The sequence below is a fragment of the Triturus cristatus genome, chromosome 3_1 (genome assembly GCF_964204655.1).
Source record: "Triturus cristatus chromosome 3_1, aTriCri1.1, whole genome shotgun sequence".
Lineage (NCBI taxonomy): Eukaryota > Metazoa > Chordata > Amphibia > Caudata > Salamandridae > Triturus > Triturus cristatus.
Window position 1 is genome coordinate 1,062,266,103 of NC_140583.1, and position 25,479 is coordinate 1,062,291,581.

Sequence of the window (25,479 nt, forward strand, 5' to 3'; positions counted from 1 at the left end):
ATCAGTTTTTGTAGGTAACAGTAGCTACCAGTTTTTGTGTAGGTACTCTAAGTATTAGTATTGTCCACAGAAGATAATCGACAACATACAGCTCAAAGCTGTCTGCAGGCAAGTCCTAAACACTGGAAACTTCTTTTCACATCCCATATCTAGGCCATGTGCTGTTCTTCCTGCTTCATACTGGCTCCAGTTCTTGTTAATCTTTTTTGGAACTACTAGAATTTCTGGAAGATGCTTGCATCTCATACCACCAAGATGAAGATGTTTTTTGCTATATTGTAAGATTGAGTGTTCTGAAGGCCTATTTACAGTACCATCTTGCCTTGTTTACACTGAGTCAGAGTGGCTGAAAGAGAGACATGTGGAATTCAACTCCCTAAAGATGGAATTCTTCCACCTTGCCCCCAACTCCAAGAAGCCTAATGGAATAGACTGGATAATGTCCTGCTATCTTGCTGACATCACCACAAATCTATGTTAAAGTAGGTTCTGTTGGGAGTAGAATAATTACTTTAAACATATCATAAACATGTATACATGAAGAAAGAACACACCTAGTTTGACATAATCAAGAGGAATTGTATTAGCAAATTAATTCATTTTTCTTTTCACAATTTTATCTGGTTGTAACATAGCCAGGCTGTCACAGAAAACAAAACAATATTGATAAACGACGCAAGGTAAACTACTCTGTGATAAAGTGATCTAGAAGTGACAAAGTGCTTTAAGTGAATAAAATATATACAGTGCTGTACAAGATGTATCTAAAATGTTCATTCAGTAGACATCAATCCCTATGCACTTGAATCTCCAGTCCATATACAGTTCTGCTTTTCACGTGGAGTGGAGAGAATAGGGAATAGATTGTGTAGGCACGTCAACATTTTGACCCAAGGAGTGCTTGATTCAAGAGGAGTCACAGCGGGTCATCTTCAGGACAACGGGGGGACAGTCAGTGAGGCTAGCAACCAAAGGCCTGTTGAATGCTTCAGTTGGTGATCCACCAGGGGTTGGATTCTTGTCAAGTTTTACTTTCACGCCAGATGTCGGCAGCAAGCATGCAATGTTAACAGTAGCTTCTAAATTAGGTTGACTCTGACCCAGTCCCATCTTTTCAATTGCGTGATCGTGTACGCGGTTCACTTTATTCCCTTCATCTGAAAGTAGACGACCTACACCAGTACAAACTCTCTGATCAATTCCATGCAATTTACCTCCCTCTCAGCCCGGGTATGATGATGCCCCCGCGGCTCATCCGTGATGCTCCTAAAATGGATACTAGGCAAATGTATTCAGGCGTGCTAATGTAAATGTCCTGATGATGATCCTAATATGCTTAGAAGGGATCGAAACGCAGTTGACTTAATGTACACCATATACACTTTTTTACTAAATATTGTTTACGTGTAATGGTGTCCCACCACATTTTGTTTGTAATATCAGAATGTGCTACATATAAACAAATCACTCTGCCTGAGCCTTTTCTGCTACTCGTTGTTCGTCTTATCTGTTAAGTAGGATGCAGGCTTGTGTCCCACTTTAATGTCTTGTGTTCAGATTTTTTTAAATAATGAATATTATAAATCACTGTGCAGCTGGACAACTTCAAATATAGCACTGATTGAGCCTATATTTATTGCTTTTGTATATTATTTTCGTTTAGGGACCACTGTGTCTAAAACTAGCAAACTCACCATTGCTGCACAACAAAAGAGACCAGACTGACTCTCCCCTGGTATGTTTCAACACGGAGACAGAGCACATCACCTGCCAATAGACATGATCAACAGCACATCATTGTCTTTAAGACAAGCCTCCCTCAATCAACCAGTAGATTTGTAGAGCCCTACTCGTCACCTGTGAGAGTATCACTCTCAGTCTCAATGTCCCACTACTCTCCAGTGCTTAATTTGTAATAAAATAGGTGCCTCGTCAGGGGGCCACAAGAGCCACCCACTGCCTCTGCCAGCGCTGCCATAACACAACTGTTAACCATCACACTCCTAAAAGTGTAACAAATCAGACTACAGCAGGCCCCCAAAGCTGTAAAAAAATTCCTTGGGTGGCAGGTAGTAGTCATTTTTAATGTATAATTATTAATACACATCTGTTGTTGTGCTCATCTCTAAATTAGACACCATGTGTCAAACTGTCATATGTACCGGTGTTGACAATTAAGTGCCAGTGCAGAGCACCGGAAACCACTGGCTCAAATTAAGCACAGCCCTCCTTCTAATATTGGCTGCAACTGGAAGGCCTCAGGTGTGAAGATGAAAATGTGTAGCTTACTTGTAAGAGGCTGGCACAGGGAGAAGGGATAAAGTATCTGAAGGTTTAACAGACTTTAGCTGAGCCCGTACAAAGCCCAGATCCTGTGGTTTACAGAGACACCCGGACTATAAACGCTGTTGCAGCCATCCGGGACCACACATCCCAGAAATCACAGACCGCCAGCTGCTTTGGAGGCGGGGACAGAGCTACATCACACAACAAAGTGCTGAGGGGCATCCTGCTGCGTGGAATACGCACGGGTGTGCCCGATCGCTAGCCCGGGCGCAAACCGGGCCAAGAGGGGGCCCGTCTGCTACCGTCCGCGGCTGGGCCTACTCTTTTCTGTTTTCAACATTTTACTGATTCCCATAGTCTCTGCAGAAGGTAAGCGCTTCTGGCGGCAAATATGGGCAAACTTAAAGCTGTCGGGGCATCTACAGGGCTAGTTGTTACCCCGCGCCCAACTATGACCATTGATAACAAGCTGGAAAGGGCCATGGGGATAATTTCAAATGAAATCACACTAGCTTAGCGCAGCCTGTCATTAAATCATTACCCCACTCCGGCGGACTGTGTGGAATACTCCCTCCCCGAAGGTCGGTCCCAACGCAGACTCTACTTGACCCCCAGGATTTGTCATAGGATGAGGCAGACAATGTTCTAACTCCTCATGGCCCCTCCAGTATCTCGTTAGAAAAAAAAACAATTGAGAAATCGCTAACAGGAGCTAAAAATAACTTTCAAGAGGCAGGGCCAGCTTTCTGCTTGGGGTCAAAAACAGAATCAAACGCAGTCGTCACAGACACTAGATCCCATAAACATAACCAATCATGGATCAGCTAAAATGTATAGAGAACAGTCTGACAGTCAGTTCCAGGAGGACATCTAAGTGACATGATTTCATAGGCACCTACTATCGAGACTGCCGTAAATATAAGTGAAACCAAGATTATTAAAAATGGGAATGTCCCGCTAGTTTCTCTGGAGTCATCTAAGGTCATTACCAGACAGGGTCCATCTGGGGCAGACGCTGGATCTTCCCATTTGAGCCATATGGATGGAAGGAATTTTGACCTACCAGGAACCAGAGCTCCCAATCAAGTCCAAAGTGGAACCTGCCACAAGCCCCATAAAGACATATTGGACCCGCCGCCTGGAGCTTGCCCTTACGTTCTAGTGCTGGCTGGAGTACCCCTCTTAGGGATACCCAAACTGAATCATCGGACGAGTTACATAATAAAAGTGTTGACTGGCTTAATAAACATAAACATTTTAGCCCTATGAGCACTAACGAGATTCTAATGGTGCGGAGGGTGGGGTGGGTTGGTTGCTCTAGTAAATATATTGATGGAGACTGCATAGTGGTGAACTTTCGCAGACCATCTAGCGTAAAAAACATAGTGAGATTGCATTTGTTATAATGATACCAGTATAGGTTCCCTGCCATTAGGTTATTTTTACAAACCAAAAGCGTTGACCCTGCAAGTTCACCAAATTGGCAACTTTCTATGGCACCCTTTGTACATCATAATAGGTTTTCCGTCTTAGGTGACCTTGATGGGCTGGATTGACTGAGGCCCAAACCGGCAGATAGGGAAGTATGAGCATCCACTTTGTCAGAAAGAGACCCCCACTGCGATGTCTCCCCGTGCTCAGGTAATGTCTTCGGTCAGGGTGATTCTGTGTGGAAGATACTGAGTTGGAATGTGGCTGGCCTGCAATCTAAGATTTTGATACCCGGTTGGTTATTTTTTATAAAACAATATGATACACTAATGTTTCAGGAAACCTGGGTAACACATGAAATATCAATTGATGGTTTCAAGTTTCATAGCACTTTGGCAATCCCTTCTAGATCGGGACGAGCGTCAGGAGGTCTGGCCATCTGGCTGAACATTTCTTTAGGGGTGTGTGCAAAAATAAATGAGACTTATAATAAAAATGTCTAGGTTGTGAGGTACAAGAGGGGTCCGATATTGTATTTAATTAATTTTGATAATAATGATTTTATGAAAACCCCACATACCAAATTTCCTATCGTATTCAACTATACCACATTTCTAAAAAGTAATGCCGGTGATAAAGGGTAACTGGAAGGATTTTGTCTAAAAGGAGATTTTAATGCAAGGATTATTTCACAGGCCAACCTCCTGAGCACCTCTACTGCAGCCGTAGTAAATAACCCAACATATGTCCTGAACAGCACCGATACTAGGGGCTCAGAGTTGATGGCGTATTTGGCCTCACAGGACCTACATAATGTTATGGACATAGAAGGCCTAAATGACCCATCGCTTCACACTTACAGGAGGGGATGTTGTTCCTCTATAATAGAATTTTTTTTTCAATCATCTAACCTGGAGGAATTATTGTTGTTTGGTAAATTTCGCCCATAGAATTATGGGGACCATAATACCATTGAGGTAGCATTCATACTGTCCCCTAAGCCCAATTTTGGGATGGAGTGTGGAGCATAAAACCTCGAACCGTCTGCTGATGGTTTGAGATGGATATAGTGAGCAGTGGAACCTACCCAACTGTTTCATAAAGTGGTCAAGGAGAATCAAGATGTGGTCATGGCTTGTCTAGCCGAGAATGATAATGGACATCATGCGGTGGGTGCCTTTACTCAGTTCTGTTTGAATATTATTACGAAAGAGCTGCCGAGACAATCGAGCCCAATCGAAAATAGAGCTAGATGATTTAACCACAAATGTTCCTTGGCTAATCGCCAATTACACAGGGCCCTCACGGAAAAATGCAGAGAGCCTTTGGAGGTGGTATCCCAACGTAAGAAATATAAAGATGTTACTACCAAGAGGAAGAAGGAAGTACTAGACCAACAATGGGATTAATGAATCTCGGTGGCAAACAAAAAGAACAGTAAACTTTTTTGGGCAGCTATATCATATATGAGATGAATGAATCAGGTAGCGACCCCGTTTAGCTGTAATATCACTAGTGAAGCTTGTGAGGCGCAATTTGCAAATATATATGCTGCTATGCAAGCAGAAAGTTAACCCCCATGGCCCCAGGTTGTGAGGGAGTGTTGTTAACTTTGAGTGAGGTTGAAGATGCTATTGGTCAGAGTATGGGGGGGTCCCTGGCCCGGATGGGATACCAGCTGATCTTATAAAGCATAACCCTGATTTTTGGGCACCACTATTACCGAATGTTTTTAATAGCCTTGCCTGTCCTCCATTACCAAACTCCTGTTTCCTATTTTTTAAAAGAGTGATCGCTCGCAACCAGTTTGTTACAGGCCCATTTCTTTAATTGATACTATAGTAAAAATGATGGGTAAGGTTTTGGATAACAGGATCAAACAGTGGGCAGAGGAGAAGTCCATCTTGTGCCCTTGTCAATATGGATTTAGGAAAAGGGTCGGCAGAGTTGAGCAGTGCTTGAACCTGAATCGGATTAGCGGGAAATATACTATAGCCAAACAGTCCCCCCTATATTTGGCTTTTATGAATTTGACTTCAGCATTTGATTGTGTCAACCGTTCAAAGCTGATATCAAATCTCCTTGTCAGTGGGATGGATGAAGCATTGGAGCACTTTTTAGCTCATTTGCATAGCCACATGAAGGTTAGAATCAGAATCAACAATCAGGGGGAGGTTTCCAAAGATATAGGAATCTATCATGGAATGAGATGGGATGTGTTTTTATGCATTTTATATATCAGCAATCTCCACCCCTTTTTAATAACCATCACCCCAGACATCCTAAAAGTTAAAGGCTCCCTTTTACCCTCTCTACTGTATGTGGATGACGCAATGCTGATGTAACGTACACCAAGAGCCCCGCATTTATTAGTACAAGGATTGTGGACTTTATAGACACGCTAGACCTACGCACCAATTTCACAAAATCCTATATTATGGCCTGAGGTCTTACAAAGCACCAATTGTCCACTCTCACTGTTGGAACTAATAGTTTAAAATACACTAGCACCTTTTCATATTTGGAATTAAGCTTTGCTGTTAATGGGTCATGGGCCCCACATATTGCTTACTGCTGGACTAAACTAACAAAGGCTATTGGCACATTGTTTAGTCTACCGCAACCAAGGGTAAGGGGCTCCCATACCCATCTTGCAACTTTTCAAAACGCAATTTATATGGGGCAGAGGTACGGGGTAACTCCAAATACTATATTATTCAGGATGAAGAAAATAGGCTCTGTTGAAGGTTTCTGGCAGCTGCCATTTCATCATCTCACCTAATTTGTCACAGTGAATTGAATCTGCCATACATAGGAGATTATATCAGAGTATGTCCACCCTTGTTATGGTTAGCAGTGTGGAAAAATAAGGGGGTGGATCTTACCAGAGATATTATTATAGACTGCCTCAGTTGTGACAAGGGTCTGGAGAATCCCTGGTGGGCTGGAGTGGAAATATGCTTGCGAAAGATCGGATATCAGCATATTTTTAAGGACCTTGGGGGCAATACCAGATAGCATAAGCAAAAAAAACATTTACAGCAAGCCCTGTATAAACTTGCCCACGATGAAAGAATGGTTATAGAGAGTGGGAAGGTGAGTGTGGCATCAGATCTGAATATTACAGCAGATTGCCCAACTGTGGGCTACCTCACCAAGCAATGGGTTTCTGGAAGCGTAGCTTACTGTTTTGCTTCAGGGCTGGCACCACCAAATACTTGCAATGCTTCCCTTTGGACTTCCAAGCTAATCTCAACTGACTGTTTTGTCCATGAGATGGGTGCTCAGGTTAATCTGTATCCCACTTTCTATTTTTTAGTGGCTTTTATTCCATGAAGCACTTTTGCTCCCCTTGATCGAGAGGCGCACTATGAATGACTTCAGGGCAGCGATTAGCGTGCTCCTTTCACTCACTGATGAAGAGATCATCGCCGTGGGTGCTTTCTTTGAGAACAGCCGTACGAGCCCGTAGTTCCATGAATACTGAATAAACTTAAACTAATCTCTTCTGCTGCTAAAATATTGGATTATAATAGTGCGTTTTTATGCTTTGTTTTTAAGTATCATATGTTTTTACTGGGCGTATATATCCTGATTAGGGTAGGAAGAGTATCCCAAAAAGTACAAACATACACAATAAAAACACACACACATTTAGTTTTTACTGTGTATGTTTGTACTTTTCTGGATACTCTTTGTACCCAAATAAAGATTGAAACTTGAGAAACCCTCCTCGCAAAGCCTCCCGAAGAGCCCTTTGGTCCATCAATGGTAGCATAGGCTGAGGTCAAATGTGCTGGCGCGGACAAAGAATGAGAAACGCAATCATTATTCATTGAGCAATAATTTGTTTTTATACAGTGCCTCATACTGCGTTTCTTCTGTGCTACGCCCTGCAGATATCAGTTTGCATTCGAGGCTCATTGGATGGTGCTCCATTGAATGAACCCGGCAGGCTCAGTCAGTCCTTGCTGGGATTCAAAACGATGATCAGAGAGAAAAAAAAAATCTGTTTAAAGATATGTAAAAAGCTGCAGGGCCAAGGCACATACGAAGTGTTATCATAATATAAAGCATTGAACCTGTTGATCCCATTCGTTGCTAGGCAAAGCATTATTTGCGGAAACCTCCTTTGAGCTGGCCCAGGAATGGGTCCTTTTATTAACATTCCCTAAATATTCCAGAGTCATCCAGAGACAATCACTTTTCGGCGCTCAACTCCAAAAATCCAAGCAAATGTATAACACTTTCATCTTTAATAGAAACATTGGATCCAGAGTTAAGGTTGTTGGTTTGTGTTTGAGTTAGGGTGCACAACGACACGGAGACTGCAGTGGGGTTACAGCTGGCTTAGATGGTAGCAGTTAGGAGTAGGATGTCATACCAAATCTTTTTATTCATTTTATTTATGTAGTTTCCCATAGCACCATTTTACCGGTTGGCATTAGGGCACTCTACATCGAACATTAAACTGCATATGCGATATACGCTTACAAAGAACGTTAATCTGAATCCAAGGAGGAAGAGGCAGTAATTGGAGGCCAACGGATGGTCGGGAAAGAGAGATATTGTCATTTGGGGTTAATAAGTAGCATAACAAAATGTTGAGGATAATAAGCTGAGCCCGTTAAGAGTTGGGCAATGTGATGTAAGAGACTTTTGGAAATAATTGTTCCTCGGGTTGTAGCTTAAACCATTGTATCCTCCATCAAGGTATCTTGTAAATAGGAAAGTCTTGAGTCTGCTTCTAAAGGAGAGGTTCTACATTTCTTGGGCTCTACTCTGAGGGGAAAATTTGCTGCGGGATTTTCTTAAGCAGCTAGTGATTGCCAGAGGTCAGTTAGAAAGCTGGGTGAGTCTGTGTGTAAGAGTTTACAAGTGATGCCACGAGGTTTGAATTTAATTCAAACCTTTAAGGGGAGCTAGTGAAGATCCTTCAAGACGAAGATCTGAAGAAGATCAAGATGAATCCTTTGGAGATCCTTCCAGCATAGGTGAGCATCTTAAAAAACAAACTGCACTAGTTGAAAAATCGAACAGCATTCAAACTTTTATTTTGCAAACGAATTCCCAGTTCAACAAACTTCATTCAGTTTCAAACTATAGGTTTCTCGATTTTTTATTCAAACTTTGGACTTATAGAACTTTACATTTCAAACTTCCAATGTAAATTTGCAATCACCATGAAGATACAGACCACCCTCCTGCAGCTCCGACTGAAGTGTATCAAGGCCAGATACTCAAGAGACAGGAAACTTGTACATGCTCAGGAGGCCAGACCAGCCATTGCCTTGATTTTTGGGATCTTCAGGACAATGTTAAGACAAGCTTCTGGTGAGCCCAAGCCTACCATCCCGCCCAGTCCTGTGTCACCTGAGGAGCAGGGACCCAGTCTTGATAGACTTGGTCTGCTCTGAGGTACAGCACCATAAAGATTGGGCAGCCTTAAATTCCATCCTGGTGGTGCCCCCTCACTACCCACTGGTTTGAAGGTGGCACTGTGCCTGGTTGGTTCAAGAAAAGAACCCTGCCCTTTCCCTTCAATGCTCATCCTCTAATGTGACCCCATTTTCATTAGCACCACTGAAGAACCAGCTTAACCTAGGAACTGTGTGCTTTTTTAGGTGGGTGTTTCCAATACAGAGTACAACTTTCCGTACCTTGGCCACTGAGCTATCCCCTATAATTCCATAGATATTAAGCAAGGGTACATTTCTGTGCCTCATTCCTCTGAACTCTTACACCGCCAGTACAGTGAAACTTCATGAGTCCCAAAAATCGAAGAGATGAGCTACTGAAAGCACCTCTGTGCTGGACATACTATTCTGGTATTACAATGTCTCCCATTAACAGACTCTGCAAGAAGGTGACGTTGACCTTGAGTGTCCCCAGGAACTCTAAACTCCTGACCCACAGACCTGCATAGGCCACACTGCTCCAGGTTCTTCCCAACAAATTGCAATCAGTACTGTCCTGATAATCGTGAACATTAGATTACTCTTACTTTATTCTTAAGCATTTCCATTGCTTGTTTTCTGTACAATTATTCACAGTTGTAAATAAAATAATAGTTATTTTTTAAAAAGAACCAACACTATTTCAAAACAGATTCTACCACAAAACATTTTGTGTGTTTAAGCTTACTGGGAGTTTGAAATATAGGGATGAATGAAACTGCACAATTTTTAAGGTCTCGCTGAGTCAGCGCATGCGCTGCTCTGCGAGACATTTTGTAGGTGGGTTTTAAAAGTGCTGCTACCCCATGCTTTGGCTAGCCTAGCGCTTGCGTTCACGCGAGCGTGCACGCGCACAGCCGCCATCTGTCTTTCATGGGTCATTATAATCGCGGCACCCGCGCTTCACTTTTAATGTTAAAAGTAAAGCGCGGGTGCCGCGATTATAGCAAAAGATCTATTTCTTTACTTTTGCTATAATTGCGGCACCCACGCTAAAGTAAAGCGTGGGTGCCGCAATTATAGCAAAAGTAAAGAAATAGATCTTTTGCTATAATCGCGGCACCCGCGCTTTACTTTTAACATTAAAAGTGAAGCGCGGGTGCCGCGATTATAGCAAAAGTAAAGAAATAGATGTCTTTTTCTATTTCTTTATTTTTGCTATAATCGCGGCACCCGCGCTTTACGTACCGCGATTATAGCAAAAGTAAACAGCGTTAGTTGAAGTATTTATCTCTTCCAACAACGGAGCACTACTACTACGGCACCACAAACATTGACAAACATGTTAAAGAAATTGGAGTGTGAATTTTTGGATTATTTCTGTTTATTTTGTGGAGAGGCTCCTGCTTTAGGCCAGTGTTGAATGCAGGATTATGCACCCATCTTTACACTATACATTGACTGCACCACAGAGGAATGAGACATGCTAGCACACCTCTAACGCAGTGCCCATGAAAGATACTCGCTTGCGAGTCCTCTGTTGGTAAATGACACCCTAATCCCAGTCCATTTCCCACCCCACCAAGCCTTTTCCACAGTCCCTTCTATACTGTGATAGCCTTGCTGTGCCCTAATGGTCTTGCTCCAGCCACCACTTAAAGGAAACAACTTGCCTGGGCTGGTCATCTAATTCATCCCTTTGACCATTTGGGTTACCATAGTCCACCGTTTGATTTCCACACTCACTTAGAACTGCAGCTCCATTCCACCTGCCCGCACCTTATGATAAGACAGCCAGGGCCCATGCTTGTTCACACCACCTGCTCGTGTCATAATCTTAAAATGCTGGTCCAGGTAAACTGCGCATACCACACCATCAGTGAGACAACAACAACAAAAAAAATCATTGGCATAGCCAATAGATCTCGCCTTTGGGACCTTAGAAGTGTTTAGCCATGCAACAGTTGATGTTGGTGCACCAAGGATATTGTGCTGCATAACTAAATACTTATAAGGTCCCAAAAGCGAGACCTATTGGCTATGCCAATGCTTGTTGTTATCTTATTGTAAGAAATGGGGTGTCTAGTTGGCGGAGGTTCACACCCTGCCCAAGTAGGGACCACCACTCTAGACAGGGTAAGTCATATACACACCCTAAATCAACATGTGCTCTCCCTCTTGTAGCTTGTCACAGAACAGTGAGGGTTAACTTAAGAGGCAATGGGTAAAGTATTTATGTAATACTTAAATTACAGTAACTCAATGAAAACACACAGGTTTAGAAAAACAGAGAATATTTATTTGAGTAACACAAGACCAAAGCGACAAACATTCAATAGGTAGAAGTCAAGATTTGAATTTTTAAAGATCGCATGTGAAAACAGTGCTTAGAAGTCACTAGCGCTCAACAGGTTACTTGAGGTGGAGAGAGACCTGGGTAAATCAAAAGATCAGGCCGACCGCAATTGAGGGCAAGCTGGCTACAGGACTCAGACAGGTACCACTAACAAAGTTTCTTGGATGGAGCAAAGTCTCGACATCGAAGAGTGAATGCAAGGAGTTGAGGAGCTGCCACGTCCTCGATGATCTTTGGATGGAGGTGAGCGTCGGTGCAGTCGATGGAAGCTTTGGTGTCAACCCCATTTTTTCGATGCAGGACCTGCATCGATGTCAAGCCACGTTATCTGTCTGCGTCAAACCATGCTGGATGTAGAATCACTGTTGTTGAGCAGCCGCTGCTTCGGCTTTGAAGGCAATGCGCCGGTTCCAATCGGCACAAAGTCACCACTGCGTCGATGTCAATGTAGGAAACAGCAGCAGAAACCCACTTCTGATATCCAGGGCTGGAGGGGCACATCAGGCAAGGGTAGGAAACCCAGATGTCCGAGCTCAGCAGTACCAGCAGGATTGTAAGAGGTCTTTTGTGTCCCTGAGACTTCAAAAAACAGGAGGCAAGCCAGCAAGCTCTGGGTTCAAGTGAGAGGGTTCCGTCCATGTTCTCAGCAGGGCAGATATAAGCAGGCAACAGAGAAGCTCAGAAAAGCAGAGAAGTGGTTCCTCAGAACAGTCCATCATAGCAAAGTGGCAATCCTTGTGCTATGTCATGCCACTGCCGGAACAGCATGTCAGCACCTCTTCCTAACCTGTGAAGGAAGGCGCATGCACTTCCACACGGCTTTGAAAGTCAGGCTGTGTGGAGGGCCCTGAGGCAACTCCAGATATTCAGTAACTCCATTCGGAGTGTCCATGGGAAGAGCAGAACCCTAAAGGGGGGGAGAGACCTATTGGGGGGGTTCCTCACTACCCGGGCAGGGAACATCCATATTAGCCAGCCCGGTCTTCAACCTATACCCAACCCCGGTGCCCGTTAGGGTTTCCCTGCGGGGGTGCCGTCATGACATGGAACGATCCACTCTGGGTTGGCCGAGGCGTAAATGATGCCAACTTAGGCAGGGTCGCAATGGCACCCCGCAGGCCTGCCATGGTAGACCCGATATAGGGTTGATGGCTATCCTTTGAGTAGCATACTCAGTACTACCTCCCACTACTTAGCCCGTGACGTACCTACCGGTATGTGGTGTACCTGTTTACAGGGCACACGGAGGTACGACACCAAAACCCCATTGTATCTGCACCCCAAGCCCAATGTGGGTGGGCGGCCGCGTGCACCTTCCTCTGCCATACAGGGGGAAGGTGCCCAGTTTCCAATGGCTATGCAGGGGGAGTTGGCAAAGACTAGGAGGAAAAAGCAATATCTTTTAGGGTAATTTCCGCTAGTGAGGCCATGTCAAACAGGGATCATTTATGCGTTGAAGAAGGTTAGGCGCATGGAGGATTCTTGTGGGACTTTGCAGATTAGGTCGCGGGCATCCGAGGTGTATGGTGCTAGGCTGACTTGACTGGCTCCTACCAGTCAGAAAGGAGCAGATCCATCTGAGTGCAAGTTCTTGGATTCCAAAGTTGTGTATGCATTAGTTTAGTTAGGATAGTTTGGAAGAGTGTGTCAAATGCTGTGGAAAAGTCCAGGAGAATGACGACCACTGTGTCTCCTCCGTCCAGGGTCATGCGGGTGTAACCCGTGGCGACGATGAGGGCAGTTCAATACTGTGTTTGGGTCTGAAACCAGACTGAATGGTCGAGGAGTTGGTGGTCCTTGAGGTATTTAGTGATGCATCTGTTGTTGATTTTTTCCAAGTCCTTGACACTGAATGGTAGCAGGGAGATCAGTCTGTAGTTGTCATGTGTTGACATTTCCGTGGAGTGTTTTTTCAACAATGGGAGAAGAGCTACATGCTTCCAAGCATCCGGAAAGGTCGCGGAAGGGGTTGAGGCATTCAAAATGGGTGTGAGAATGGAACTGATGGGTTGCAGTCCTCTGGAGTAGGTGTGGTGGGGAGGGCACAAGAGTGAATAGACTTCATTAGTTTCTTCTGGGGTGATGACGGTCCCATTTGTTAGCACTGATTCTCTGCATTGGTTCAGGAGGCATTTGGCAAGGTCTGTCGGGTGCGGTTGTGGGTTGAAGTTGCTGTAAATGGCGGTGATTTTGTTGCTGAAGAATTGGGAGAGACCGTTGCAGAGGTCCTGCAACAGGGTGATCGAGTTAGGCAGTTGCTGGTGAGGTGAAATCCTTACATATGAAAAACCAATGGTGAACTGGTGGTCGTGCAAAAAAAGGGAACAAACATAAGGAAACCAAAACAGAAAAGGAACAACCAATGGAGTGTTACTGAGATCTACAGATCAAGGTATATGTATAGAAGATAGAACATTACATTCTAGATTAGGATTTCCAATCAAATACAGGCTTAAGAAAACGCTCGACTTTCAATCCACCAGTACATGCTATCCCGCCCCAAGTACTTGCTTTTGAGAGAGCAGTTCTTGATGAGGTCAGTACCCTATGTAACAATAACAGAGGGGGTTATAGCAATCTTCCTAAAGATGAACAGATGGCACTCCGTGCACTAACAGAGGATAGAGAGATCACTATTAAACCCGCAGATAAAGGCGGTGCCATAGTGATTTTAGACACCCAAGCATATCGTGCAGAGTGCTTGAGACAACTAGATGACAAGAGGTTTTACCAACTACTTAAGGAAGATCCTACAGAAAGGGTCAGTAGAATCATTACCAACAAAGTAGAGGAAGCTTTCAATGAAGGATGGATAACATCTCATGAAAAGGATTTTTTACAAACAACTCACCCGGTCATGCCATACTTCTATATACTTCCCAAAATACACAAGTTGCAGAGACCACCCCCCGGAAGACCTATCATATCCGGTATTGGCTCTCTGCTTGAACCTTTATCTACGTTTGTAGATTTCTTCCTCAGACCACTGGTGAGTTTGATGCCTACTTATCTTCAGGACACAAAAGACGTATTACGTCTGCTCCCTACTGTTGATTTTGACCCTGGTCTAGATCTACTTGTTTCATTCGATGTGGAATCACTATATACCTCCATTCCGCAAGATGAAACGCTAGACACTATTGCTTCTATCCTGAGAGAAACAGAACTTAATTCCATCACTCCGGTCAACTTCATCATGGATCTGGCACGCATGGCCATGAAAGAGAACTTTTTCAAATTTGAGGACAAGATTTTTTTACAAGTCTCAGGTACGAGCATGGGGAGCATTTTTGCACCGTCCCTAGCGAATCTCTACGTGCATAAGTTTGAACAGAATCATGTCCTCAACAAAGTGAATCCCTTCCATGAATCTATTAGACTCTGGAAGAGATACATCGATGATATTCTTGTGGTATGGCGGGGTGATCCAGAATCGGTCAGGCAATTCCAGGAGTGGCTTAATACACAGAATACATTTTTAAAGTTCACTCTAGAGATGCATCCATCCAAGATAGCCTTTCTGGATCTTTCGATTTTTGCAACAAACACAGGATTGGGCAGTGAGCTATATCGCAAACCTATGGCTCGCAACTCATTGCTTAGATATGATAGCCAGCATCCTAAGGCATTACGCGACAATCTGCCATATGGCCAATTTTTCCGTTTGAGACGTAATTGTTCATCAACTGATCTCTACAAACATCATGCGAATGTCTTAACTGATCAACTTTCAGCGAGGCTCTATCCCAAGAGGCTTGTCAAGAACGCACGTAAACGCGCTCTAACAATCATCGAGAGGCTTTGTTAGAGAAGAAGATAGAAAAACCACCATCAGGTCGTTTAACTTTTGTGAATACCTTCAGTACTCTAACAAATGGCATCCAGAAATGCATTCGGAAGAACTGGCGTTTTTTGAATACCTCTAAGACAAACATTCCACTGCCACTTTTTGCCTTTAAACGAGGACCTAATTTGAGGGACAGACTAGTACATACACGAACTAGGGAACTAGAACCAAGAAGAGTAGGCACTCTTTGGGACCTTCCACCAGTCCAGGGACATTTCCCGTGCGGCAACTGCTCAATATGCCCACAAACTAAACATACTAAAACTCTAGATCTGGGTATGACCAGACCTTGGATCCAGAAGACTTACTCCAACTGCTATAGTGATAATCTCATCTATCTATTACAATGTCCATGCCATCTGAACTATGTTGGCATGACGACGCGCAAGGTCAAAATAAGGATGCTTGAACATAAAAGCACCTTCAGATGCAGAAAGGAAAACACGAGACTCACCAGACACTTTGTGGAGCTTAATCATCAGGCAGATGATTTCTCTTGGACTGTTTTGGAGAAGCCATTTATACCGTCCTATAACAGTGACAAGGCCAGATTCTTATTTACCAAAGAGCAACGTTGGGTTTTCAGACTTCAAAGTGACACAAAAGGCCTGAATGATTCTATTCCATGGACTCTTTTGTAATGGGTCTGATTTTGACCCATGACTTGATGAAGAGATTACAACGAGTCTAGTATTTTTCCCCCATGGGGTGTACCATATATTCTGCACAGCATAAGAATTGACATTGAGACTTTTATCTAAGTTCTGTATTCTTTAGCACTACACTCGCAGTGTTCACGTGTGCAATGTATACACTGACTGTGTCACACTTTTTGCATTCAGGGTTTAATATGAATAGACATCCCTGTGGACTTATTGTCTTATTTTGATCCTCCAACACACAGACTAAGATATCGTTTTAGATGCAACCATCCATGTCGCTAGCCTTCTTGAATCTATTTGTACAATATATATCAACAGAAGGTGTATGAACTACTACTTCCGGGTATAGTGACGTAATTTTGTAGTCATTTAGCGTCATCACCCTGAGCCATTTGTAACACGCAGCGTGCCGCGTCATGTGACTCACCTACGTTTAAAACTCTCGTCACACTCAGTCTCGTTACCTCCCACAAACACAGGAAGGACCGAGGCACCGACGGAGAGGTGAGTTTGACTGCATGCAAGCGCTTCAATTTTGTTTCAACCCTTGTTCTTAACATAGCTGTAAAGATATTTGTCCAGGAACATTTAGCCAGAAATAAAGGGCGATGTCTGCGATAGTTTTGTAACAGCGTCTGCCCCCTGATTTATTCACATCTACATTGCGATATTTACATGCCTCGACGCAATTGGCATTGCGATCAAGTAAGAGTACACTGTTGTCCTCCTCTAATAACTATAGACAGGTCGAAACCGCACTGAGTCGGCCTGAGATTCCGGGTCCTATGCGTCATATGAAGTAGTGACCGGCTATTTATTTACCGGTAATAGACGCTTGCTACGTTCGTAAATGTAACACTCGACTAAGACACTGAGTGATTCGTGTACATATAGCTACACGATTTCGACGTGGTAACCCCGAATAACTGTTTGAGATACTATATAGGGGATTCAAGAACATGCTGTGAGTCTTTTGTTGTCAAAGCCAATCAGTCTTCTTCATCTGAACAGCTAAAAAAAATGCCGATTTTTGCGGTATATACATAATCCTTTTGGTGATTCATTCTGATTGGACATGTGACTGGAATTCTGTCCCAAAACCGCTCTTTTTAACATTTTTTAACATGATGAGATATTGATTCAATCTTTGTCTGTTAAATAATACGCCTTATATGATTAATACTTACAGGGCGGGGTCTCAATTACCTGAGTTGGATACCGGGTGAGGTGAGGTCTGACGCTCACATAAGTAAGGTGAGTTGATGCTCTCCACATACAAGATACACTTAATGGTACTGTTATGGTGTTCATTTAGAGAGTTTTGTATATAACGAGGAACATTAAAACAGAACACAACCTATCGTTTGTATTTTTTTCCAACAGGAGTGAAATACACCCTACTTGTCGTGAGGTCGATTGGTACCAGGTTGTATTGTTGGACAACTTGTCACTTTTTCTTTTCTTTTTATCACTTGCAGTAGCAATTATGTATTGGTCCTGAAGAAAGCCGGGAACACAATCCCTTCTGGCTGAAACTAGTTGACCCCTATATGACGCAACCTATTAGTTGAAAGTTGCCGCTACACGCTTTTTAAATTGGATTGGTACAGAGATATATATTAAACATAGTTTCTCTTTTCCAACTCCCTTTTTAACTTTCACTTGCACTGCATTTTCTATACATAGCCTCCATCATTTGAAACACATATGGCCGCTCTTGGTCGTTTTCTCTCTCCAACTTGTACTCTACTCTAATCTTGGCTACTACATCTGCCTCTTGGATTGGAGGAGTAGTAACAAGATATAAGGATGACCAAGTGATGACACTGGCCTCTCTTGGCAGTTGATTGGAAATCCTAATCTAGAATTTAATGTTCTATCTTCTATACATATACCTTGATCTGTAGATCTCAGTAACACTCCATTGGTTGTTCCTTTTCTGTTTTGGTTTCCTTATGTTTGTTCCCTTTTTTTGCACGACCACCAGTTCACCATTGGTTTTTCATATGTAAGGATATAGGGGATTTGAACTGTTGTTTTGGTCGTTAAACTTTTCCCTTAGACCCTTTTCCCTTTGGAAGTTATTGTTGAGGTGAAATCCTTCACAATGGTGAAGATTTATTTGCTCCTGTTGTTGCTAGCATTGATGTGGTCCGCCACAGTGGGGCGTTTAGTGGTCCGGATCATTTGCTGGTAGCATCTCAGGGCGGATTTAAATAGGCTCCTGTCTGTATTGTCCAGGTCCATTTTCCATTTGTGCTCCAGTTGTTTGCAGTGGTGTTTCATCAGTCTGAGTTACTCTGTAGACCAACTGGCCTGGTATCTAGGTCTTATTGTATTGCTGTGTTTGAGGGGTGCAGGCAGTATGCATAGGAGGTGGTCTAAATTCTTGATGGCTTTGAGGGGGCTGTTACTGTTTCCAGCCCGATGTTGTTGAGACTGGTTTTCCAGACATTGTCAGTGGTGCTGTTCCAATTTCGGCGGGCCGGTTGTGTGGTGGTGCATGTGCGTTGGACCGGGATGGGGATTCAGAACTTGATGAGGGCGTTGTCTGTCCAGGAGAATGGTGTGGGATGTCGACTTCGACATTGTTAAAGGTGATGAAAATAGGGTCCAGGAGGTGTCTGGTGACGTGGGTAGGTCCCTTTACTCATTGGGTGAGGCCCAGGCTACCCAGTTCTTCGATGAGTGTTTTTGAGTTGCGTTTGACATGGTCTTCCAGATAGGTGTCCAGGTCCAGATGGTGCAAAGAAGTCTGTGATGGTTTCAGGGAAGTTAATACGCTGTCCTAGTCGTCTGTAGATGAACGTGCCACTTAGGGTGAAGTTGGCTGTGATGTGGAGCTTGAACAACAAGTGTTCCATGTTTGAGGATGTCTGTGGAGGTGGTGCAGCTGATGATGTTCTTCTAGATGATGAAAATTCTGCATTCAGACTTGTGAATTCTGTCTTGCCTGGAGATCTTGGGTATGGGTGAGGTGGCTGTGGTGATGTCCGGTGCTGATATAGGGTTCAGCCAGGTTTCCATGAGGATAATTAGGTCCAGGCCTTGTCCTGCTGCAGGTCCAAGATCTCTGCAGCATATCTAGTGAGCAAGCAAGTGTTGAGGAGCATCCATGAAACTGCAGAGTGTTGTATGGGTGGTTGCAGGACTGTGTGGGTGCGAAAGTTGGGTGCTGTCAGTGCAGGTGCAGTGAGTGTTGGGTAGGCAAGTGCATGAAAACTTGCTGAATGTGCAGACGAATGCTCCTCTGTATAGTTTGATGCAGAAAGAAGCAGCATGTGGAGCGGCAGACGGGGTTGAGGGCTTGGAGGGTCGCAACAGGGTAGTGGCAGGAGGCGAGGGGGATCAGGGTTCCTGGCGCTGGGTTTGCATTTGGCACGCCCACTTTGGGTGTCCGCTCTGCCGCCACCATAAAGTATGTGATGGGAGGAGGGAGATGTGATGTCACATCCTGTGCAGATGGATGATTGGAAATCCAATGATGTAATTTCCTGTGCAGATGGATGATGCGGAAATTCAGTGTTGTCACTTCCTGTGCGGATGGATGATGACAAATCAAATGATGTCACATTCTGTGCAGACGCATGAGGGAAAATTCAGTGATGTCACTTCCTGTGCAGATGGATGATGGAATTTCTTTCTTCAAATTTTGCAAAGTTTTGTGAAGACTTGAGAAATTTCGTTTTTAACTTGAATTGTGGTTTGCCAGGATCTAAAGTAGCACTTTTTCATGAATAGAGGTATCCTGTGTTCAAAGAAAAATCAGTCAACATACCAGAAGGAGGCAGATTCTGTGCAACCCAGTGTCTCACAAAGACAAATATTTGATATTGCGTAGTGCAAAATGTTTTTGGAAATGGAGCCAATTTTGTGTAACACATAATTTGATTTTGTCCAAGATACTCACAACCCCTCAACTGCACCATTAAGTTAATCACGGAGCGAGAAGACTAAGTGCAGGATTACATGATATCCAGTAGAAGGGGCCCCCTGATTCAGCAACCCCTACCCTGCGTTCCAGGTGCATACATACCACATCACTAGGAATGATTCACTGCCTACAACGCAGGGCTTCAGAACCTGTGCATCGACCCAGCAGGTACAGTATTGTAATCTTTCAGGTTGTGCCCATGCCCGCATGTGTTGAAAGATTGCATGGTGGTGACAAACTGCACCCGCTTGGAGGCGAACAGGTGACACCAAGGATAGAAGTTTTTACAGTAGAACTGCAAAACACTGTTGCAATTGGACCAGCTTCAGGTTTGGGGCTAGGGGCACCCAATCACGGCAGACCTTCACTGCTGATAAAAAGGACCATAAGGTGTATTCTAAAAAAGGACTGCAGATCATTGTAGAATAATTCAGGTAGAGCTGTGTTTCTGTGCGAGATCTGCTGCGGTGCACATATGGTTTGCGGAGTCATGGTGGCGGCCATCGCTTGTAGTAGACAGGCCTTGACAAAATCTTTGACCCTGCAGAGACCGGCGCAATAGTTAGACACTCTGATAGCACTGTGGGTACTGCAGCAAAACCGGTCTGTGTCGAGCATCGGCAGCAGCAGTCCGGGCTAAAAGCCATTACAACTCACTGGTCGTGGTGGGAAATTGTTTAGACATTTTGTTGCACAGGTCAGTGTTTTGGGAGAGCCCAGATCACCCTTCTGAGAGCAGAAAGGCAGTAAATCATAAAAAAATTGGATTTTGCGACATCGATTGGCAGGTCCTACTTACTTGGACCTGACAGGTCTTCCTGGGTTTTTAGGCAGCACAGATCCGTGGTACTCTCTGAGCACAGCCCTGAACCCGCATATGAAGCTGCGGTTTGTGCAGGGAATAGCGGTAGGGCGGTGGGGCCGTTTAAGGAGAGATTCCGAGGGACGATGTGGATGGAAAGTTAATTATTTATTTAATTTTCCCTCTGCATCGTCCCTCGGAATCCCCCCTTACACGGCCACATCGCCCACCGTTGTTACCTGCACGGACCGCGGCTGCGCATATGATCCGGAACTCACCGACTCTCACAGCATACACCCCAAGCGCCATCCAGGGTTGGAATGGGGTAGAAAAAATATGCCCGGGCACACCAATAAAAAGTGGCCCACATTTGTGTATTGCCTTTCCGCAAAACACTGCTTCAGTGACTTTTTATGAAAAGAAAGGGGGTGGGGGGTATGTTTTACTAACTTCACTTAGATTTTAAAAAAATGCTAGTTCACACTGCTGAGCCACACATGAATGCAAGTGAGACCACTTCTGCTCAGGCCCCCTGCCCCCGCTCAATCAGCATACATTAATGGACCGGCCCAGCGAGAGAAAAGGATTGATACATCCACCCATCTGCCTCTAGAAAGGCCACTCAGTCACACACTGTGCCGCTGGCGGCATCCTAACAGTACAGACAGCTCCCTGGCTGCCCAAAAAAGCAGCCCACAGCTGGAACTCGGCTACCAGCCCCTTCGGCCATTTCCGAGTGCCCCTCTTACCAATGCGACCCTGGCGCCATCCCAATACATGTCCCTGGTACGGACCAATTTATTTTATTTGTTACTTTAAATAATCTCATCGTTTTAGAAATGTTAAGAAAATGCAAACTCACTTTTTTACCAATATTACAAAAACATTTAAAAAAGCTCACAATATAAATAGATTAGCTTGTTATACCCAGACTCTCACTTCCCAGTCCCACCACTAACAGAGGCCTCGCTGGGCACCTCACCCTCTCACCGACATCACATTACCCCTCAACCTTCGGACTCACTCCTCTGATGCCCTATTTAACCTCACTACCGGGTACTCCCCCTCCTAATAAATTAACCCTTTCCTGTCTTCAATAGGTCGCTCCATAGATAGCCATTCTGTGTACTGATTCAATTTTCAATCCGGTGGCCAGCCATGTGTTTTACCCACTTATAGAGGAGGGCTAACCACTGAAGGTTCGAGCCAGAAGTCCAGCTCTGGCTCAGCTCAAGGTCCTGTTGGAGCCACGAGCCCATAAGGAGCCGAGCTTTCAAGTGGCTTCTGCCTGCCTCGCTCCCCATTCCCTAGACGCGGCATTAAGGCCAGAGCTGTCGACTACGGACCTGGGGAACCCGGTTCGAGTCTCAGCCTTAACTCAACATCAAATGATTCTGCTCAATTCACTTAATTTCCTCGTGCCTATAAACAAAGGCTGGTGGCTGGCCTTGTGTAATATAACGGGTGCTTACATAAAGCGCTCCAATACCTTCAGCTCAAGTTTACATTATATAAAATGTGAACAAAGAGGTAAAACAAAACCTTAACATAAGGAATGTTACTCTATAATTAATAATCTGGTTCAGTATCAGTACAGGGTTTACATGACAATTGTCTTGCCTCTTAGTTCACTAAAGGTTCATGTTTAAAAAGTTACACTTTTAATAAAGTACTTCTCAAGGCAGTGCTATAATGTGAGTATTAATGTCAAAGCTCACACCTGGTAAAGAAATAAACTTTTTTGAATGTTGAAGAGACTTTATCATATTTTATGTTATATTTGTTGCATGATTTAAATAGCAAAAAAATTCCCGGGCTCAGCTCGCCCACAGGAGCCAGACCCATAGCTCCGCTATCCCTGTTAATTTGTTAGCTCGCCCAACTCTACCACCAGGACGCCGCTAGTGGCCTCACCCGGACCTATTCCCCCTATAGTGACCTAAATGCCCCTCCCACCTCAAGGTAGCCAGATCCTACAAGCCTACCCACAGACCTCCGTCCCCAATCTACACCCGATGATCTCAGGCAGGGCACAAGTCCTAAAAAAAGAAGTGGGGCGACTAAGCTAGTTAACCACTAACCAAATTCATCGAAGAAAACTCCTTCCTCGACCCCTCCCAATCCAGGTTCCGCAGCAACCACAGCACCGAAACCGCCCTACTTGAAGCCACAGACGACATCTGCACCCTCCTCAATCAAGGACACACAACAGCCCTGATCCTACTCGACCTCTCTGCTGCTTTCGGCACCGTCTCCCACCGCACACTCAACGCCAGACTCCACGACGCCGGCATACAAGGAACCGCCCTCGACTGGATCCGCTCGTGTCTCACCGGCAGAACCCAAAGAAACAGACTACCACCATTCCTCTCCGAACCCATGGAAATCAACTACGGAGTGCCCCAAGGATCATCACTCAGCCCCACGCTCTTCAACATCTACATGGCCCCCCTCGCCGCCATCGTCAGCACAGACTCAGCATAGTATCCTACGCCGACAACACCCAGCTCATCCTCTCCCTCACCAAAGACCCAATCACCACCAGACTCAACTTCCAGGAAGGAATAAAGGACGTTGCATCCTGCATCCTGGACGAGCAGAAACTGCCTGAAGTTCAACTTGGAGAAAACAGAAGTCCTTGTCCACGGACCCTCCCCCTCAGCATGGGACAACACCTGGTGGCCTACCACCCTCGTCAGCCCCCCACACCCACGAACCACGCCCGGAAACTCTGCATCGTACTCGACTCCTCCCTCTCCATGACCCGACAGGTCAACGCCGTTGCCTACTTCAACACCCTCCGAATTCTCCAAAATACCTTCAAGTGGATCCCCCACGAATCAAGGAAGGCCGTCACCCACGCGCTCATCACCAGCAGACTGGACTACGGCAACGCCCTCTACGCCGGGATCAACAAGTCTCTCATCCGCAAGCTCCAGACCATACAGAACACCACAGCCAGACTCATCCTCAACATTCCTTGACACGAGCACACCACCCAACACCTACGGAATCTCCACTGGCTCCCCGTTGAGAAGAGGATGCGTGGGGTGGTAGTAAGCACTATATAAATACTATTTATTTTGTGTAAATACTGGAAAAGACCTACACATCTGACATTCTTACAGTGCATGTATATCTCCTAAACAGAGCCTGAACAAAGTGAAAAGCTGCCTCTCTTAAGTATGTGTGAAGTGCTAACAATGTGTGAGCCTTTGTTTCCCCTCTGCTGCATTTGGGTCTAGGTGTGAGGCTCCTGACTGCTCCCACCCAGGAAACTCCAACAAAAGGAGGCCTGATGACCCCTCAAATAGGGCCTTTGTCATGGGCCCAACAGGAGTCTGAAAACAGAGAGAGCCCCCTCCCTGCCTGCCCGTTGTTGAAGATTGAAAGCAGACAACAAAGTGCAGGCGCGCTGATTGCGTCCTGGTGTTTGCAAATTACAATGGCACTAATTCAGCATATTTTTCAGTGGGGTCCAACTTTTTGGCAGGGTGGACGCCAAAATAGTGGGTGAACGTGGTCCACCTGCGTGTACCCCCGACCTGTGCCCTGATCTCAGGTGAGCAAACTTCGTCACTCTGTACTACCGTGAACTAAACCCCCCACACCCCACTAATCTCGGTGAACGTATTCTCCAGGTACCATCCCCTTTCGCCTCGTGTGACTCCACTACCGCGATCCCTCCTCCAGGTTGACCAAATGGAGATCTTACTTCCGGGAACCCGCCTGCCCCTCTCCTCAAGCGTCTCCACCCCAGTGATCTAACCCCCACTTCCCCGCTCGCTGATCTCGCTTTTCAGGTGCCCTACGCCCCAGGTGCCCTCATTCGGTGACCTCACTCCTCAGCCCCGGATTCCCCCACCCACCTCCCTCCCTCATACATTCCTTGCATATTTCTCCCAGATACCGGGTTATTTTTATCCCGTGTGCGGAACAACCGGCGGGGGTGTGACCCAGACGGCAGTGGGCGGGAGGAACATGGCACCTCGTTCCAGCTGCTCCCCCTGTGCCGGGTCTCAGAGGCTGCGAAGCTCACCCTGCTTGGCCAATGCTGCCCGGGGCAGCGCCTGTGTCGCAGCTGCCGGTACATGTGAGGGAAGCCTGCACTACTCATCTACTCCTGGCTGTGCTGTTCCTGTCGAGTGTATGTGAGCGAGGTTAAGGCCAAATTGCCACTGCCTGCGCTATACCTCTCTAGGGTATGTGAAGGAAGCTCGCTGCCTGTGTACCTCACCTGTGTATTTGAAGCTTGCGGTCCTAATACTCGCTGTAATTAGCCTGTTGGAGTGTGGGACGCTTGCACTCTGGTCTGGTTGTCCTTTCTGCCCTGTTTAATGCGAGGGACGTCCCGCTATCCCGCCTCACCCCCCACCACGACTTTGCCCCGCGTGTGGTAAGTGGGTGCACCGTCAGTGCTGAGGTTACAGTCACTGACAGTAAGGACACCTCAGCATTGCTGGTAACTGTGCAGTGTCTGTTCCCATACGCCTGTGTGGGAAATGGGGGAAGGGGATCTACGACCTAGGGTGTGGGGGCTCAGCCAGGGCCCGCTCTCCACGCCGCCTCCGTGCTCGGAAGGCCCGCGGAGGGGGGGGGGGGGGGGGCACCCCCGGTGACTCACGCTCAGCTGACAGGAAGCGGACAGGCAGCAGTCCCAACCTCGCCGCAGGAATGCGTCTGCCTGCCGGGCCTCAGCGTAGCCACGTGAAGGACGGGAGCGAGGGGCGGGCTTTCCCCACCCACGGGGGGTTACGACTGCCAC

General features: G+C 45.5%; 1 protein-coding gene across 6 annotated transcripts in view; it reads right to left on the reverse strand.

Moving 5' to 3' along the window:
- The window catches only part of BCL9L (BCL9 like), a 174,573-nt gene that overhangs the window by 64,797 nt on the left and 84,297 nt on the right, over window positions 1–25,479 (reverse strand). The window contains exon 1 of one of the 6 annotated variants that reach the window (XM_085645880.1): window positions 25,377–25,393. The exons of the other annotated variants lie outside the window; for them this stretch is intronic. The gene's annotated coding sequence lies outside the window, so the exon portion shown is untranslated. Of the gene's footprint in view, window positions 1–25,376; window positions 25,394–25,479 lie in introns of those variants that run through there. 6 annotated transcript variants of the gene reach the window in all.